General features: G+C 39.1%; 1 long non-coding RNA gene across 1 annotated transcript in view; it reads right to left on the bottom strand.

The window, feature by feature from the left end:
* Nucleotides 1–15,793, bottom strand: part of LOC117232685 — a 53,813-nt gene that overhangs the window by 18,152 nt on the left and 19,868 nt on the right. Inside the window, exon 2 of the long non-coding RNA XR_004493169.1 lies at nt 2,223–2,508. This is a non-coding gene — a long non-coding RNA (uncharacterized LOC117232685). The remainder of the gene's footprint in view (nt 1–2,222; nt 2,509–15,793) is intronic.

A 15,793-nucleotide genomic window follows, 5' to 3' on the forward strand; every position in this document is an offset into this window, starting at 1 on the left:
AGCAAACGTCGACGCGCACTGTTTAGCGCTGGCCTCGAGAAGATCAGACGCAATGAGGCTGATCTTGCGACGCACGGGAAAGTGCGGTTACACTGCTTCCGCCATGCACGAGAAGGGGGTTGTTGCGCGATTCTTCACGTACAAACGGACCGTAACCGATGCCTCGATGGAGAAACGTCGTTTCGCTGTGTCGTTTCTAACGTTTGTCACGGAAACGAGTTTGGGATGAAACTTATAGTGACTAACGTGTATTTTACGAACATGGTTTTCGTACTGAATAGTTTGGAAATTGTGGCAGCATGACACAGATAGAACACAGATCTAGGAATTGGTAGAATCCTCGTATTGGGTTGTCCGAAAAGTTTCTTTCGTTTTATGAGCAAATAATAGACGCACAACGTTTTTTGTTTTGTATTATTTTGTCGAATTACGTATGATCCATTTTTTTCTGTTGAGATAAACACCGCGACATTTCACAGACTTGGTTTCACGTTTGTATGAAGGTACACTGTTGTAAAAAACACGTTTGCGAAAGAAAGACACTTTTCGGACAATATTATATAAGTTGAAACTGTAGGAAATTAAAACTAAGTGGGAAGAATCTTCGAAATAATAATTTTGTTATATAAGAGAAGAGTTATTAATCGATGAAGACTTCTCCGGCATTAGAATATTTCTGTACGATATTGATGACGAAGATAAGGAAACTTTTAAATCTTAATTAACTTTTTTTTAAATATTTGATATCATTGTCATATACGTATCAATTTACCTTCACAGTTATCGCGATGAAACTTCACGAAATAACAGAAATAAGCGCGTAACATACAACAGGCGCACACGCGTAACATTCACTTGCAAATTCAATAAATAACAGAATGCGAAAGTTGGGAAATTTCAAAATAAACGATATCAAAATAGCTGGAAATTAATGATCCGACAACTTATAAATTTCGAAATTTCTCGGTACGAGAATTAGTCCGATAATTAGCAACTATAAATCTACCGGACTCGTTGAAATAAAAACCGCGAGAAACTTTGAGAGATGAAAAATTAGAAAGATCCTCGATCTTAATAGGAAATTTTCGAACGTACGATATATAGGATTAAATGTTGGCATTTATTCATGACGTCTGTCGACCAGTGTTACAATACTGAACATGTACAGTATCCACAGAACGTACAGTTTATTCGCGAGACATTACGAGCAGTCGTGTTATAGAAAGAGTTAAGAGAAGCAGCCAGGAATTGGTGGCGGAATCGTCGAGATTTAGAGGCGTGCATGTTGTTGATAATTAATTGTAGCGAGAGCGTCGTAGAACGATGCTTCGCGGCTCGTAACGTAACTGTTAATGGATATTATCCGTGATAGAACTATTCTAGTTTTCAGCCGAGTAATCCCGAAGTAAAGCGCAGATAGATCTAGCAGTTCCAAGTAACAGCGTAATAAGACAAGGTGGAATAGTCAAGTGGAGTAATCGAATAAGCTGGCTCTTTTAACTGATAATAAAAAACAGCGATAAAAGCGATGAAACGTTCGCGCGCGCATACGTCAAACTTGAGTTTCTAGAGCTGAGTGTAAAAGACGATCATGCTCAATTAATTACGAAAAACACAGATATGTAAAATTTCAATGCCAATTACCGAATAAAGAAATCGTAACGTACAAAAATGTCGAGGAACAAAAAAGAACTGCGAAATCAATTACGTGTACAACGAATGATTAAAAAGTAGTAATAGTGTGCGAAACTAAAATAGCAAACGTGGAGAAGGAAGAAATTAATTGATAAAAGATCGAACGATGAAAAATTTGAAAGCTCAAGAAAAACTGCGATATCGTACAATGAAATAGATGCAGAAATTGTAAAATAGTGAAACTAAATTCTAAAGATCTAATAATTTGTTACAACAAATATATTTTCAACATTGAATATACGTGATTTATAGCAAATCTCCTCCTCCTTCATAAGTCGATCATTAATAATGAGACAAAACTTAATAGATACTATTATACTGTGCAATTCAAAGTTCAAAGAAACGACACTTTATATGAAACGAGGTAATACATATCGTAAGAAGATAGAGATTTGCAAATTCGTGAAAACGTTTGGAAAATTTGCTGACCGATCGAGAAAGCGGAGACTCCATTTTCAAGGAGCCACGTCATCTCGTTCGCGTCTAAACACATTCTCCCTTTCATCGTCGCCAGCAGCTGTACTTACGTCGTTTTCCCTCCGCTACTTCAAATTACCACTCAATTCCTGAGCAGCGTTCGGCCGCAAAATTCAAACAAACACAATCGGTTAAGTACATCGTCGCTTTGACGCACTACCGCTGTATCCCGTTCCAATAAAACGTTTACCGTATTACAACGTCAACCGCGGCGGTTCGCCGAGAGTCAGCGTGCTGTTTGCTTTGGCCGCGTCTCTTCATTTTCCTCGTACAGCCAGCACCAGCTTTTCGAGCGATTTCTTGCCGATGATTGCTTTGACGGGCGGTATCGGTTGCCTGGAAATCGAACGATCGCTTGTAAAACGCATAGAATCGTGGCTTTCAACGTTGATCCTTTCATTACGTACCATGAAGAGCTCTCTGTGCTCGCGTTTTCAGCATTTCACGCTAAAACTATTCACGAGAAAAGCACGAAACTCGTGCAAAAGAGATTAGAATGAGATGACGCGCAGATAATGTAGAGCAGGAAAAAAAGCTTCCACTTATATTTTATACGGAAAATCATTCAAATTCCTAAGAATACACCGTTGAAAATCAGAAAATTTCTATGAGGAATTACGAATTAGTCGTATTCGATCCTGTGTTATTTTTTAACCCTAATACTTCTAAAAGCGACGCTTTGATAAGTCGTATGCGAATTCAAAGGGAAGTGTATAATTTTTAGGAAGATCAATATTTAGAAAAACCACGAAGAAGACTAGGTTTGGATTTCTAATAATTTTGGTTGAATTTCTACTAATTTCCATGTGTCTTGCGATCATAGCACGCCTCGCTTCTTGAGATTTTATAGACTCGCTCATTAAATTTTTAACAATAGTTCAGCCTATTTGTGCCGTGATTGATGGTGAATGATCATGAAACGCGTTTTACGAGCTTCCTTTAAGGAGAAAGCTTCGGTGGCTGTATTAAATGAAGACATTAACATCAATTCAAACGCTATAACGCCTAATATATTGAGAAACTTGGTAAACACCAATTATCAGGCGATCTTCTGTTAATAACTAATTATTTCCTGTTTCAAAAACGTGCATAAGACTTTGCGAAATTGGACGAAATAACGGGAATCAGTTCGTTACAATTATTCTCATCTGTAACGCACCAAACAGATGAGCAATATGCGTATTGTAAAATATGAAACGCTTTTATTTCTTACAATAAAATTATATACGCATGTATATGTGGTATATATTGTTCGCGTGGTCCAATTAAAATTCAATGATTTGATTTTGAAAAGGAAACTTGGCTTACGATTTTTGGGTTATTTACGAGAATTACCGAACGAAGATTACGAAAGCGAAAAAATCTCGCATTAAAGGAAATTTGCAATAGGATACCAACAATAAGTAAAATAACTCCGAACATTCAAACTGTCCATCTATGTGCATGATAATATTCATTTCCGACCCCATATTTATACAAAGTCAAAAGTATCAAATTTTAGTCAGACGTCCGCAAAGCAATAAGATGCGCGAAATTACTAATCGCCGAAAGTAACATAGAACCTAAAAGGCTCCAAGAATTATCTAATTACATTTCCACAAACTTATAAGACCTAAAAATTACACAGAACCAACAAATCCTCTTTTTCAAAATTTACCTTCTAATCACACTTCCGCAAAATTGGAGGATCTAAGGATTGGTAATCATCGAAATTACATAAAACCACCAAATCAGCCAGTACCAAACGCGTTTACTTTCTACGAATCAGCGATCGATGAATGTCTAAGATGGAAAAATGACTAATCGTGTTACAATCGGAAGTCAACGAACGCCGTCCTGACCCAAGAGAAGGTGAACGCGTGGGTGTAGCGTCGGAAAAAGAAGCTGCGGCCCCGTAGAGGGGCGAGGAGGTTGCAAAAGAGGTTCTCGTTGGTAGGTAGCGTGGTCTCTGCTCGTCGTCACGCTGTTAGCGCCGAGTTAATCGGGGCCGGAAATGAAGTGAGGGATAGAGGAATATTAATAACTGAATCTAATCAATTCCATGAAACGATGCTGGCCACCCCGCGCAGACTGAAAGAGCAAACCGTCCCTCGTTCTCTCTCTTTCTCTGTCTCTCTGTCTCTGTCTCTCTTTCACGCCCTAACTCTCTCCTCTCCTCCCCCTCTCCCTCCACCCTTCGGTATTTCCTCCTACGAGCTCCGGCAGCGATCTAATCAAATGCATCGCATTAAGCTAATTTAGTGGCGCTGCTAGCGTGGCGAACCGCTCTTTGCTCTGTCTCTGGCCTCCTCTCTCTTTCGTCGCCCCTGCAACGAGCTGCTTCGCGGTTTAACGCGAATTGTGCCGCTGACAAATTTTCAATTGCTGACACCGGCGCGCTCGCTAGCTACACGTCTTCGTTTTAGACACCAGACTCTGAGCAATATGTGACGTTCGTCACTGAACTCGGTTCAAACGCTGCAGATTTCCCGGAAAGTTTCCATTGTTCTTCTAAATCTACCTTCTGCGCGGATTCGTTATGAGTATCGTTAGGCTATGGTTCAAGGAGATGTGTGTTCCGAACACGTCAAAGCGGTCATACACAGTAGCGGATAGGAGAAAGTTTGAAATCCGTGAAATTTTGTGGTATATGTTAGGTACATCTATTCATCGCTCTTATTAAATGTAAATCCTTTTTGTGAAATTACGGTGTCTTTTTCTACCTCTTATGTTATAAACTTTCTTTCGTCTGTCGCTGTATATGTAATAAAATGTTGAGATGTTTCATTACGCGGAATAGCTTCTTAGAACACGCATCCACTGTAAAGTAACTACCGAACATAGGCTTACGAGTATTTGACAGCCACAGTATACAATATCGAACAGACATTGTGTATTGTGACAGGAAGTCAAGATGGTTGTCTTTACAGGTACTCGAGATATTGATTAAGTACAAAAAGCAGTCACAGTCAGACGTTTCTAGAACTTTGAACACGGTGAACGTACCGCAAGAATTTCTATTTAAGTCATTCGGAAGACACATTGATCAATTTCGTAAATTGGAAAGTACAGACAAGTTATGTCGCACAGTCTTGTAACTTTGCCTTAGGATCTATCGTTATCTATGTCATCCCCTCGCGACTAATGAACCTACGGAAGTTAGTCATTTGTTTCTCAAGAATTAAATACTAAATGTAAGCTTGTGTAATAGACAGATGACGGATATTTATGAAAATTCATATCTTTATAAATACGATTAAAAATGTGGAATAAATATTATAACGAGTACCGTATTTTGGATATTTTACACATCTTTGACTATTATGTGAATTCTGTGGATTTTTGCACCTTTAAATTTCCCATAAGCGTATAAAATTCCGCAGTCTAGTGATGAAATTAAGAAAATAGTAAAATGTACAGTTAATCAGTTTTACCTGTGATTCATTTGCTTGTGACCGTAATAGAAATGGATTCTCTAATCGGCCAGTGTTCTCGTCTCGAGCAGCGTATTTTATTTAAAGCGTTCACCAAAGGAAAGGAGAGTCATCAACGCGCCAATATTTTCGCCGCACTTGTTCCAATATTTTCCATTTCACTTCGCAACTCGCATATACGAAAAAATTGGCGAGACGCGGGTGCACGTTCGATCGGACAGCGAGACGTTTATTTTCGTTCTCCCGAAATCTGACTTTTTCTTCGGCCGGTATAATGACACGGCTCGTTTCTCTCCGCTTGGCGAGGAGTTATCGGTTGGAATCGGCGCGCAAACGAACCTAAATCCCGCGACAGGTCGCGCTGCTCGCGGCCCCTAATTTCGGGGATAAAGAGCCGGGGAAAAATTGCGGGATCTATGCCGGCGATGGACGCGAGTAATCGCCGCCACATTTCACCGCGGCTTTGCGCGTTATTTATGCGGTCAAGCAGTTATGCCACTTTACAGCGATCGTCCGAAATAAGGCAAGCGCGAGTTTTAAGACGCGACCTCGGGGCCACTGAGTTATTGGCCCCGGCTGCATTTCTACTCTTACTTTGTAACTTTGGATTTGTCAGCGAATCCCCCGCCACCTGCTCGCAAAGGTATTAGGTGCTACGTGTAATTATCCTCCTTGCTGTATTATTTCACAATGTACGTTTCAACGTATTAATAACACGCAATATTCACATAGGAAATTATAAAATCCTTCGGTGAGATTCTTCAATCAGAATCTTCAAACGAACCACTTACAAAAATATAAAGTCGAGGTCGTAACTGTTGCATGCCTTTTTTAATTTTACGGTGTACTTTTTACGTACGAAGATCACAGGTTCATTTTTGTTAATATCTCTGGACGTTCAGGAAAGTGACAGACACATATTCAATTCTATAATTAACACTAGATCTACCGATGGTTAATACGAAGCTATTTCTATCAAAACCAGTGAAAATGAATGGAAAAAATACGTAACAATAGAATATTTTTTCTATTTATTGATTTATTACTTTCTTACAGAAGGAATTCCATGTTATGTAGTACATTTTTCGTATTATTAATCCATCTGGGACCATGATCCCTAAACGAGGGTTGACACATTTATAACATTGTAGAACCGGTCATTTTGACTGGTATGATATTTCTAGTGTTAACATCTAGCGATCAATCCGAAATTTTCCTGATATCTGATATCATCATATTGAATGATACGCGGTAAAAATGTTAAAAACGTGTGAGAAGTTATACAAAACGAGGAAACTGGTTAATTGCGAATCGATAAACAGATTGCAGGACCCTTTTACGCTTTGACAAGTAGCAGTCATTTTGACTGCTGTTCGTGTATATAGCCTTAATACAAAATTATTTTGAATTTGAATACATAAAAAACAAAATAGAATTCATTATATCATTCTTTTAGTTATCGTTGCGAAAGTCATTACATCATCGTGGAAAAAATGTAACATGAAGTAGGAATTTTAAAATAAAATTGTAAAACCAGTCAATTTGACTGGCGTGGTAGTTCTAGTGTTAAAATAGATTAGGTATAGTACCAATATATGTGTAGAATTGAATAACGACATACTAAATTCTGGAAATTACACTTCTACAAGAGATTGAAAATGTGACTCGTTCTTTCGTTTATCGTCTTCGTATTATATAGTGTCGTGTAACATTGTGCAGGAAATGATAAATCTAACGATGTAAGATCCTTTAAATAGAAGATTTTTTAGCTTTCCTCTTCCTGGCTTTTCGTCAGAGTCTTAAAACGAACCAGGATTACTGTCTAGACAGGGGAAATTATGATTCCCGGTATCTCGAAAGTGAAATTGGTCCGGTAATCAAAGAAGAATACCCAGAAGTTCACTTCTGCTGAAAGTGGATCAGTTAACAGAGAATGTGTTATAAAGACGGATATCATTAATCGTGAAAATTTTCGATGTATAAGCGTATAATAAAATAATAATAGAATCTTGTAAATAGAAAGTCATTTAACTCACATCTGTCCCTCGTTTTCATAATTTAATTCACCATTTTGTCATTTCACGATTAATACGAAGTTCTATAATCGAATCGACTTTTTAGAAAGCTTATTTTCTTTTGAGCAATCTGTTCTTTCTCGCGAAGATTTGATTTAGAGTCAAATAAATTTTGCAAGTCCGAAATTATTTTCTATTTCATGCTACCATTACTTTCAGCTTAAATTAAACGAAAATTATTGAAAACGAGCGAGACAAGGAATCGTCGTCGTTTCACAGAAAAAATCCACTGGGTCGATAATAAATTTTCCAAAGTGTACTGGCCGTTTAATGGCACCAGAAGAGCTTCTCAATCTTCGTTCAATCGGAGCAGAGACACGAAACTGATGGGTATCACACGGCGAGTCTTTAATTCATATTATAAGCTACTCGAGACTAGTTGAAATGACATTTACGAGCAAAACTCAAACGACGCGAACCTTCAGAGGTCTTTTACCTTCTACGTACGCGTGCTGCCGAACCATATTCGCAGATCAAAAGCCGATTCGTGGAAATTGCCAATGTGGAAATAAATTAATGCTATCGTGAATCATCGTGCCGATTCATTCGGTAATTCTATTCGTCCTTTTACGTAGAACTTAATTTTTCAATCATATTATTATCGATTCTTTCTTCATCGAACTCTATTAGTCATCCACAGAAATAAATGACTGTAACTGTAATTATCAAATAACTATCGTACATTTCTATTAATTAGGTAATCATCTCTTATCTAATTTAAAATTTCAATACGTTTTGTCAGTGAAACTTGAGCAAAAATATGAAACTTAAATAAGAAAGCTTCTAATTTATAGGAACTTGCGTAAAGCGTGTAAATAGGGAACTGCCTATTCATAAATTAACTGTATTACAAATAGTATGGTTTCTAGTTTCTTCTATAATACAAAATCGCTATAAATATCACGGTCAACTTGGAAATGTTTATTACAGTATCTAATAGTTACGAACTAAATTAAGTTGGTTTTGTTATAAAAACCAAGTATCGATAAAACGTAAAAATAACCAATTCTAATAAATAGAACTAAATTCCAATAATTTCCCAAGAAATTAGAGACCAAGCTTAATATATCATGTTCAGGGAACTGTTAGACCAATCACTGTAATTCTCATGGTTGCTACACGTTCTAACGAGTCTTTGAAAGAGCAACGCGATTTAGACACGTTCACGTGTTACAGTGGCATTGGAAAATTAGGCAGCTCGACGTTGGTGGCCAGAACCGGCGATTTTTCCAGCGCGAACGCTTAATATCGGCATATCGCGGGCCGTGTTCCTGTTGTAAATACATCGTCTATATTTACGGGACGTATATTTAGTGTGTATTCGCGTGCAACGGTGCCGCGAACGAAGACAAGGTGGGTGTGTCCGGGGAACTCACACGCTGCCCGCGAGACGATCAGTCATTTTGAAGCTTCAGCCCTCGTCAAAATTGTCGCGGATTCCTTCCTCCTGTCTCGCGTCTGTCGCGCTTCGAACGAGCTTCATTAACGGGGGACAGGCAAACCGGGACGGACACGCCGCCCGAACTCTTTTCGCCTCCTCAAAGAAACCTTGGGGGCGTGTGAACTGCTAAATTGTTCGGGGAACTTACGCTCCGCATATGAATATTGGAGACCAGGGTAAATTGCAGTTTTTGTTGCGAATTTCTAGCAATATTTACAGAATCATACTTATGAATTGATTGTAGATTTAACGAATTTAAAATAAAATTAAACATTCCTACTATCGATGGTTATTCGAATTAAAAAAAGGCAATTAATACATATTTTAGGAATTATGTAAAAAAAAATTCGTATTTATATCTTTTAAATGTTATTTTGTTTCCTTATCACACGCTCGCTATAACATTGTATTAAGAGCAAGCAGCGTGTCTGCAGCGATTATCATCTTTTATTTTTCTGTAAAACGAGACCGCACTGATTCTTAGAACATTTTCGACAATTATTTTCCATGCTTGAGCAAGATTCTTCTTTTTCACACATAGAGAGGAAATGAAATTTTATTTGAGAAGATATACTAATTTAATCTACTACTATAACCGAGCCACTTATGCTACCATTCAATATCGTATACGCTAATATTACCATGACCAGGACATTAAGATAAATTGCGTTTCAAATCCGATTTCCTTAAAAAAGAAGCTTCGTCAGAAAGAATCTCATCCTGCTAGTTTCGCATACAACCCTACCATCCATACCACCCTTACTATATCTAACATTTCACTCCACAAAAGCCATTAAACAAAGCCAAATATCGATCGAGGTATACTACAAAACATATCACTCTCAAACACCTATAATTCATTTCGCTCGCAAAAAGTTTTCCCTTTCTCAGGCATTCGGTTGGTTCCATCGAACGCGCGAACAGAGAAAGAGCGGTGGATGTGTCTCAGGCCGAATCTGATAGCACTCGCAAGTCTATATTAAGACGATGGCACGCCATGAAAATAAGCCGGGTTAGTGCGGCGAAGTTGGCAGTGGCGGTGAGGGACGCATTAAACGAGATCGGTGTTTCCGACACAAAGACGGGTTCGCTTTGGCATAAGTCAAAATCTTCGGTATGCGAGCGGACACGCGTGGCCGCGACCTGACTTCTCAACCCCCGGGTTTATTTCCGAGTCAATTAGGCTCGTTTGTTTGGAAGGCCGCGGTCCACCCGAGCAATTACGGCTCCGTTAACGCCGCATTTCCTGTGGACAGGTGGCCGATCGGTACGGCAGCCCGGAACGCGACACAGGAATCGCAAATATCTCGAGACTTCCGGCCCTCTGTGACACAGCTCCTCGTCGACACGTTACGCGTCCAACGATCGAACTGTGCGACCGTGATACACTAGTCGTGAATCTGCTTAGATTTGATATACACGTACGTAGAATGTCTTGCAGAAACAGGACCAGGGATATTATTGGATAAATTCAAGGAAACATAATGAATAAGTTGATACTTATGTAAATTCATAGGACAATAAACGCAAAACAAGCAAACATGTAAGACACGTACGAGAAAGCAAGAAATCTTAAAAAGTCATTGGAAAATTATTAAATTTTTTAAGAATTATTATCTAACGTTACAAATAATTTATGTATTTAATGTTGCGATACAAATTTCGCAAGTGATTTGCAAGCTTTTGTTTTAATAAGTTTACTGTTAATGTTACGCAAAGTTTAGTGAAATGGCACACTGCGCGTAACAAACGGTAAATAATATTTTATAACAATATTACAGATCTTCAAAGGCATCAAGCGATTGATATAAAGCGCGTGAATCACTGTTGGCATGTAAAACCATTTCAATGATGCGTCAAATCCGTTTTCCATCTAATTCCACATAAACTCTAAATCTGCCAAAATGCTGTTAATAGCCCCGTTTTCTAAAACTTTTAACCACAACCACGATAAAATATTTTTCTTGATTTCGATATTTCCTATATATTTCCATTTACCTTGCACGTTTTAAACTTTTCGTTCTTTTTGCCATCCCAAGTACTGCAAGCAAATATACAAGCGAACCGCGCGAAATTCTTATCGCAACAAAGATACCATATAGTTTATTACCAGCAAGCTACGAATTTCCCAGCAGACTTTCTACCATTTTACAGGAAGTCGTGCCACAGTTTCGCCGGGCGTAAACGTCTCACTTTCTCCAGCGGGAATAAACGTCGGCACGGGGTGCGGCTTTCGACCGTCCGAATAATTCTGACCAATTAACCCTGCGAGCACAAAGAAGCACGAAAAGAAAAGCGAGGCCGACCTTGACGCGTACAAATGCGCCGATGAATAACCGAGTCATTTTATTTAGAGAACCGATCCGTCTTTTCGCGAGCAGGAACGAATCGGGAGACGGAAACTGGGGAAAAAGAAGCCGAGAAACGGTCTCTGCCCGGTTGCTCAGAATAGCAGCCTAGTCACCGTGGTTTTTCGCTACTTCGTCCGCTTCTTCGCGGTCGGTCGATGTCGGAATATGTCGACCAATTAATTCCCACCCTTTGATTCCGTACTGGGGCTCGCTATATAAATTCCTGCTTTTGTATTCCTTTTACGTGTACTTCTAGTCGGCTATTGAAACATTCGCTGCAACCAGGATTTTAAAAATTAATTATTACGGCGATATAATATTCTTTTTTGAACGCGAAGATGCAACAGCTGTGGATGTTTAACAAAAACAAAGACTGTCATTACATTGATATAGTTATTGAAATAATTCACGGAATCTTTGTATTGGCTCACAAGTTAGATCGATAGAAAGTATTGAATTATGAATGATTTTAACTTTGAAGAAGAAAGGGTCGATTCGATCAATATTTCGCGCAATAAGAACCGAAATGAATGGTGCGGTGAATAAGAAACAAACGTATGGACTGTCTCCTCAAATTTTATTCAAAATAACGAATATTCGAGAAGGTATTGCGTTTATGATGTATATAAATATAATATAACATATAAAAGTAATAAATACTAGATAAACACGTAGTACTACAAAAGAACATATTGTACCTTGCACGATGTTATCGCATATCTTCAAAGGGTTAAAAATATATAATATCCTGCAACATCAGAAATATTTACCCAGGCCAAAATTAATTTTTCTATTTCTCAATATTCTGTCAGAAATTCTTCATTCTGTTAAGCTTACTGCTTCATTCAGGTGTTTCAGGATTTTAGCAATTTTCCACACATCCCTATGCAACCCCAATTGCCCCCAGTAGTTGCATTAATCGCGTGTGCAAACATGCTAATTAACTCGTCCATAGATTACACTTCTTCTGCGAATCGATTGCTATATTTAAGAGAAACCTTAAAAATGGCACCATTTATGGCTCTTTATTATTACCAATCGCAATTATTTCTTCATTTGATTATTCTTTTCGCATCAAAAGACGTCGCTCGTACATAAATAAGTAATAATAATAATAATAATAATAATATTCCACAACGACTCACGAAACAGCAACGACAACGGAACATAAAAATTCGAGGGTTAAGTCAACAGAGCAGCGCGTTGAAACGCTTGTCCACGAAGAAGAGGAATGCATTCCGCCCGCAGTAGGCGCATCGCCGGTAGCACTTTTGGCAAGTATTCAGCTCGCTATTTTTTCCGCGTGCACGGTTCGCGGGCTCCTCCGCGTGACGTCCTCGATTCGTCGAAGAGATTCATGGCCGCTGATCTCTCAGCGGCGATCTTCGAGACGAAGGTGACGGCTCGGCCGCGTTTCCGAGAGTTACGGAGACAACCGGGCTGATTTAAAGCGCGCTTAAGCGGGGAATAATGCAAGCCCTGCCAGACCGGCTGTTTATATTTATCGTTCCAATGAAGGGAAATTATGATCTTTTTTCGGGTCCCGTATTTTGTCTCGCGAACTCACGACCAAAGGGTGCTGCTAATTGATCATTGCCTCTTAGCATAAAGCTTCACGATGCGGTGTGTTCGGTTTCCGGGAAGATTTCGGTTATTTTGTGGTACCATTTGATGTACGTTAAATAGCTGAATTTAAATGAAGAATCTCGTGAACGCAGACTCTAATAGATTGAAATCTTCTTTTAAACGTATAATAGTGTTTCTTAGCTCTTTTACTAGGAGACAAATAACCTACAACCAGCTCTTTCATATTTATGTAAGAACATATTTGTAATATGATAGATAAAGTAAAACATTTAAGACAGTTTAATAGGTACTTTTAGTTAGACTTTTAAGAGACTAGAGTCTCTCGCTTTGGTTTTCTTTTATTTGTCGAAAATGAAGCTAACTAATAAAGTATCGTAATGTAGCCAGATAGAATAAAACAAAGGTTGAAATTATTTATAGAAACCTATTATTTTTGTTATTTGTTGCTAGTTTGTTTGTAGCTGCTATTTACGTTACTCGAATAGAAGCTACTTCTTAAGAGCGAAGTCTGTTAACGCGGCGAAACAAATGACCCAGAACTCGCGGTGCTCGCGCTAAATACGCAGCGACTGCAGTGAAATAACACTGCTCGTACGACATTTACGAGTCGGCTTTTCCGATTTTTCCCTACTAAAGGAACGTTATTCGAAATGTTAAATTTTATGTCGAAAGTGGCCGACGATGTGCATTTTTTTACGTGCCGCGGCACACGTTCTAACTACCTGTACGTAACTGCTAACGTATACTGTTACGCCGCGGCTTCATACGGCGTTATGAATAAAATGTTAACTGTTAATTAAAATTGCAAACCGTGTTCTTTATGTTACATCGTATAATACCTAATATAATACTATTATGTAATATCTCGTGCGTGTTGAGATAACGTAGCGTTATATATCGTCGTACACAATGGAACGAGTGTGTTTGCAGCTCGAAGCTGTTTCGAGGGGAAATTATCCCTTGAAAACGACGAAATTGGAGCTATCCCATCGACGCTGAAATAGCTAATAAAAATGGCGGATGAATAGTAGGGCAAAAAAAATAGAGGAGAACCGAAAATACCAGTCGGAACCAATGTAAAATAAACTTGTATGTCTCCAAAAACGAAGATCGATAGTCGCGAGCGAAACAGCCACTGGGAAGCATGGTCGTTTTATCAAACTGGTCGGAACATAGAGCGGTTTTCATAACACCGAAATCGTCACATTCGAATTTGCCACTGGAGAACTTGTGAAGTAATTGCCCGGCCGGTTTCACGATGCTCGTAAACGTCCGAGTAGATCAAACCTTCATAGGTTGTCGCGCGCGTGTTTAGCTGGTTTTCTCTGGCGCAACTGCTACTCATGAAATTCCACTGCGACTATGACCTGTTAATGGCACGGCGGACACATGCAATAAAAAACGTCTGCTTAAAATATATCTACCAGCTTTGGTGAATTTTAGTTGCTTCATGACGTATTATATTATTATTATATTTATATTTACTATCACGTAGGGTTGTTGACCTGATATTGCATAGGGATTAATGTGGGTCATTTTCTATCTTTCTTTGTATCGATCGATTTTCTGTTTAATCCGACGAGGAAAAATAGAAGAAGTTGTATTTGACATTTCTAGATATAAACGTTGCAGATGTAGAATAATTATTGACCGATGATTAATTATTTTGTGCCAAGTTCGTCTTTAAGATCTATATTTATTTAGATTCCACGATTTATTTATTTTCCAACAATTTCTTAACGTCTCACTTTTCATTCCGAGGTTGATTCTTGAGATTAGAAAGATTCTATACTGGAGCAGAATAGCGTCCGTTTTGTGAATCTTATTTCGTTCATTTCAACAAGAATATTCCAAAATATCTGTTACTTTAAACTCTGTAACTTTTAATTTCACAATTCTCTCTCCCTCCCTTACCAATACTTGCGATCATTTTCCCCAATTCCAAAAATCTTGCAATATTCTAATGCCTCGTGCCAGGACCGCAGAATTCTCAATTTTCAATTTCAGTGGATGCTTTTGACTCCGTTTCACATATCCGAGAAACCAGCCCCGAACCGATACTTTCTCCATTCGACAACCCAAGGAAACTCACCCCTTCCGTCTCGCTAATAGCCAGAAAACGTTGTAGACACGACACCTAAAAATATTCGGTGCACGCGATCGCCTTCCTCCTCCGATGCTGGTAGTCGTCTTCGTTGTTCGTTGACGCCAGCGTCGACGATAAATAAGCGTGTCCCTGTTGGTGCGGCGGGGCCACGGGGACAGTTAAGATATGACGACACACTTAGTGTCGCGAATAAAGCAACGCGGTCCGTTGCACGTTGCACTTTCCAACGTGCGTCGCATCGAACCGCACACACCAGGGGCGGTTCTATCGGCTCCGACGCCCACGAACCGCCCCGCACCGTTTTCAATCGGTTATCGATCAGGGGGTGGGTTTCCGTGGAGATTGAATGGCGACGTTATTGGCTGCCTGTCAGAATTTCGCGGCAAATCAAACGTGATCAATCGGACAAACAGACTGGCTGGTCGTCGACTGCGCGGTGCAAAGAATTCGACTTGTAGTCCAGTGGAGGGTTGCTGATCGTTGCTATGCATAGTGATTTTTTTTTCATTCGCGGGTTGGAGTAGGACTAGTGTGACTAGGATTAATCGCTATTGTACAGTTATTGGATATTTTCCAGTTAGTTTCATTTTAGTATTTAAAGGAAGGCATGTAGGGGTGTAATAAGCGCATTGCAACAGTAGAGCGAC

The sequence above is a fragment of the Bombus vosnesenskii genome, unplaced genomic scaffold, assembly GCF_011952255.1.
Source record: "Bombus vosnesenskii isolate JDL3184/JDL3185 unplaced genomic scaffold, Bvos_JDL3184-5_v1.1 scf7180000013263, whole genome shotgun sequence".
In the NCBI taxonomy this organism is placed as follows: Eukaryota; Metazoa; Arthropoda; class Insecta; order Hymenoptera; family Apidae; genus Bombus; species Bombus vosnesenskii.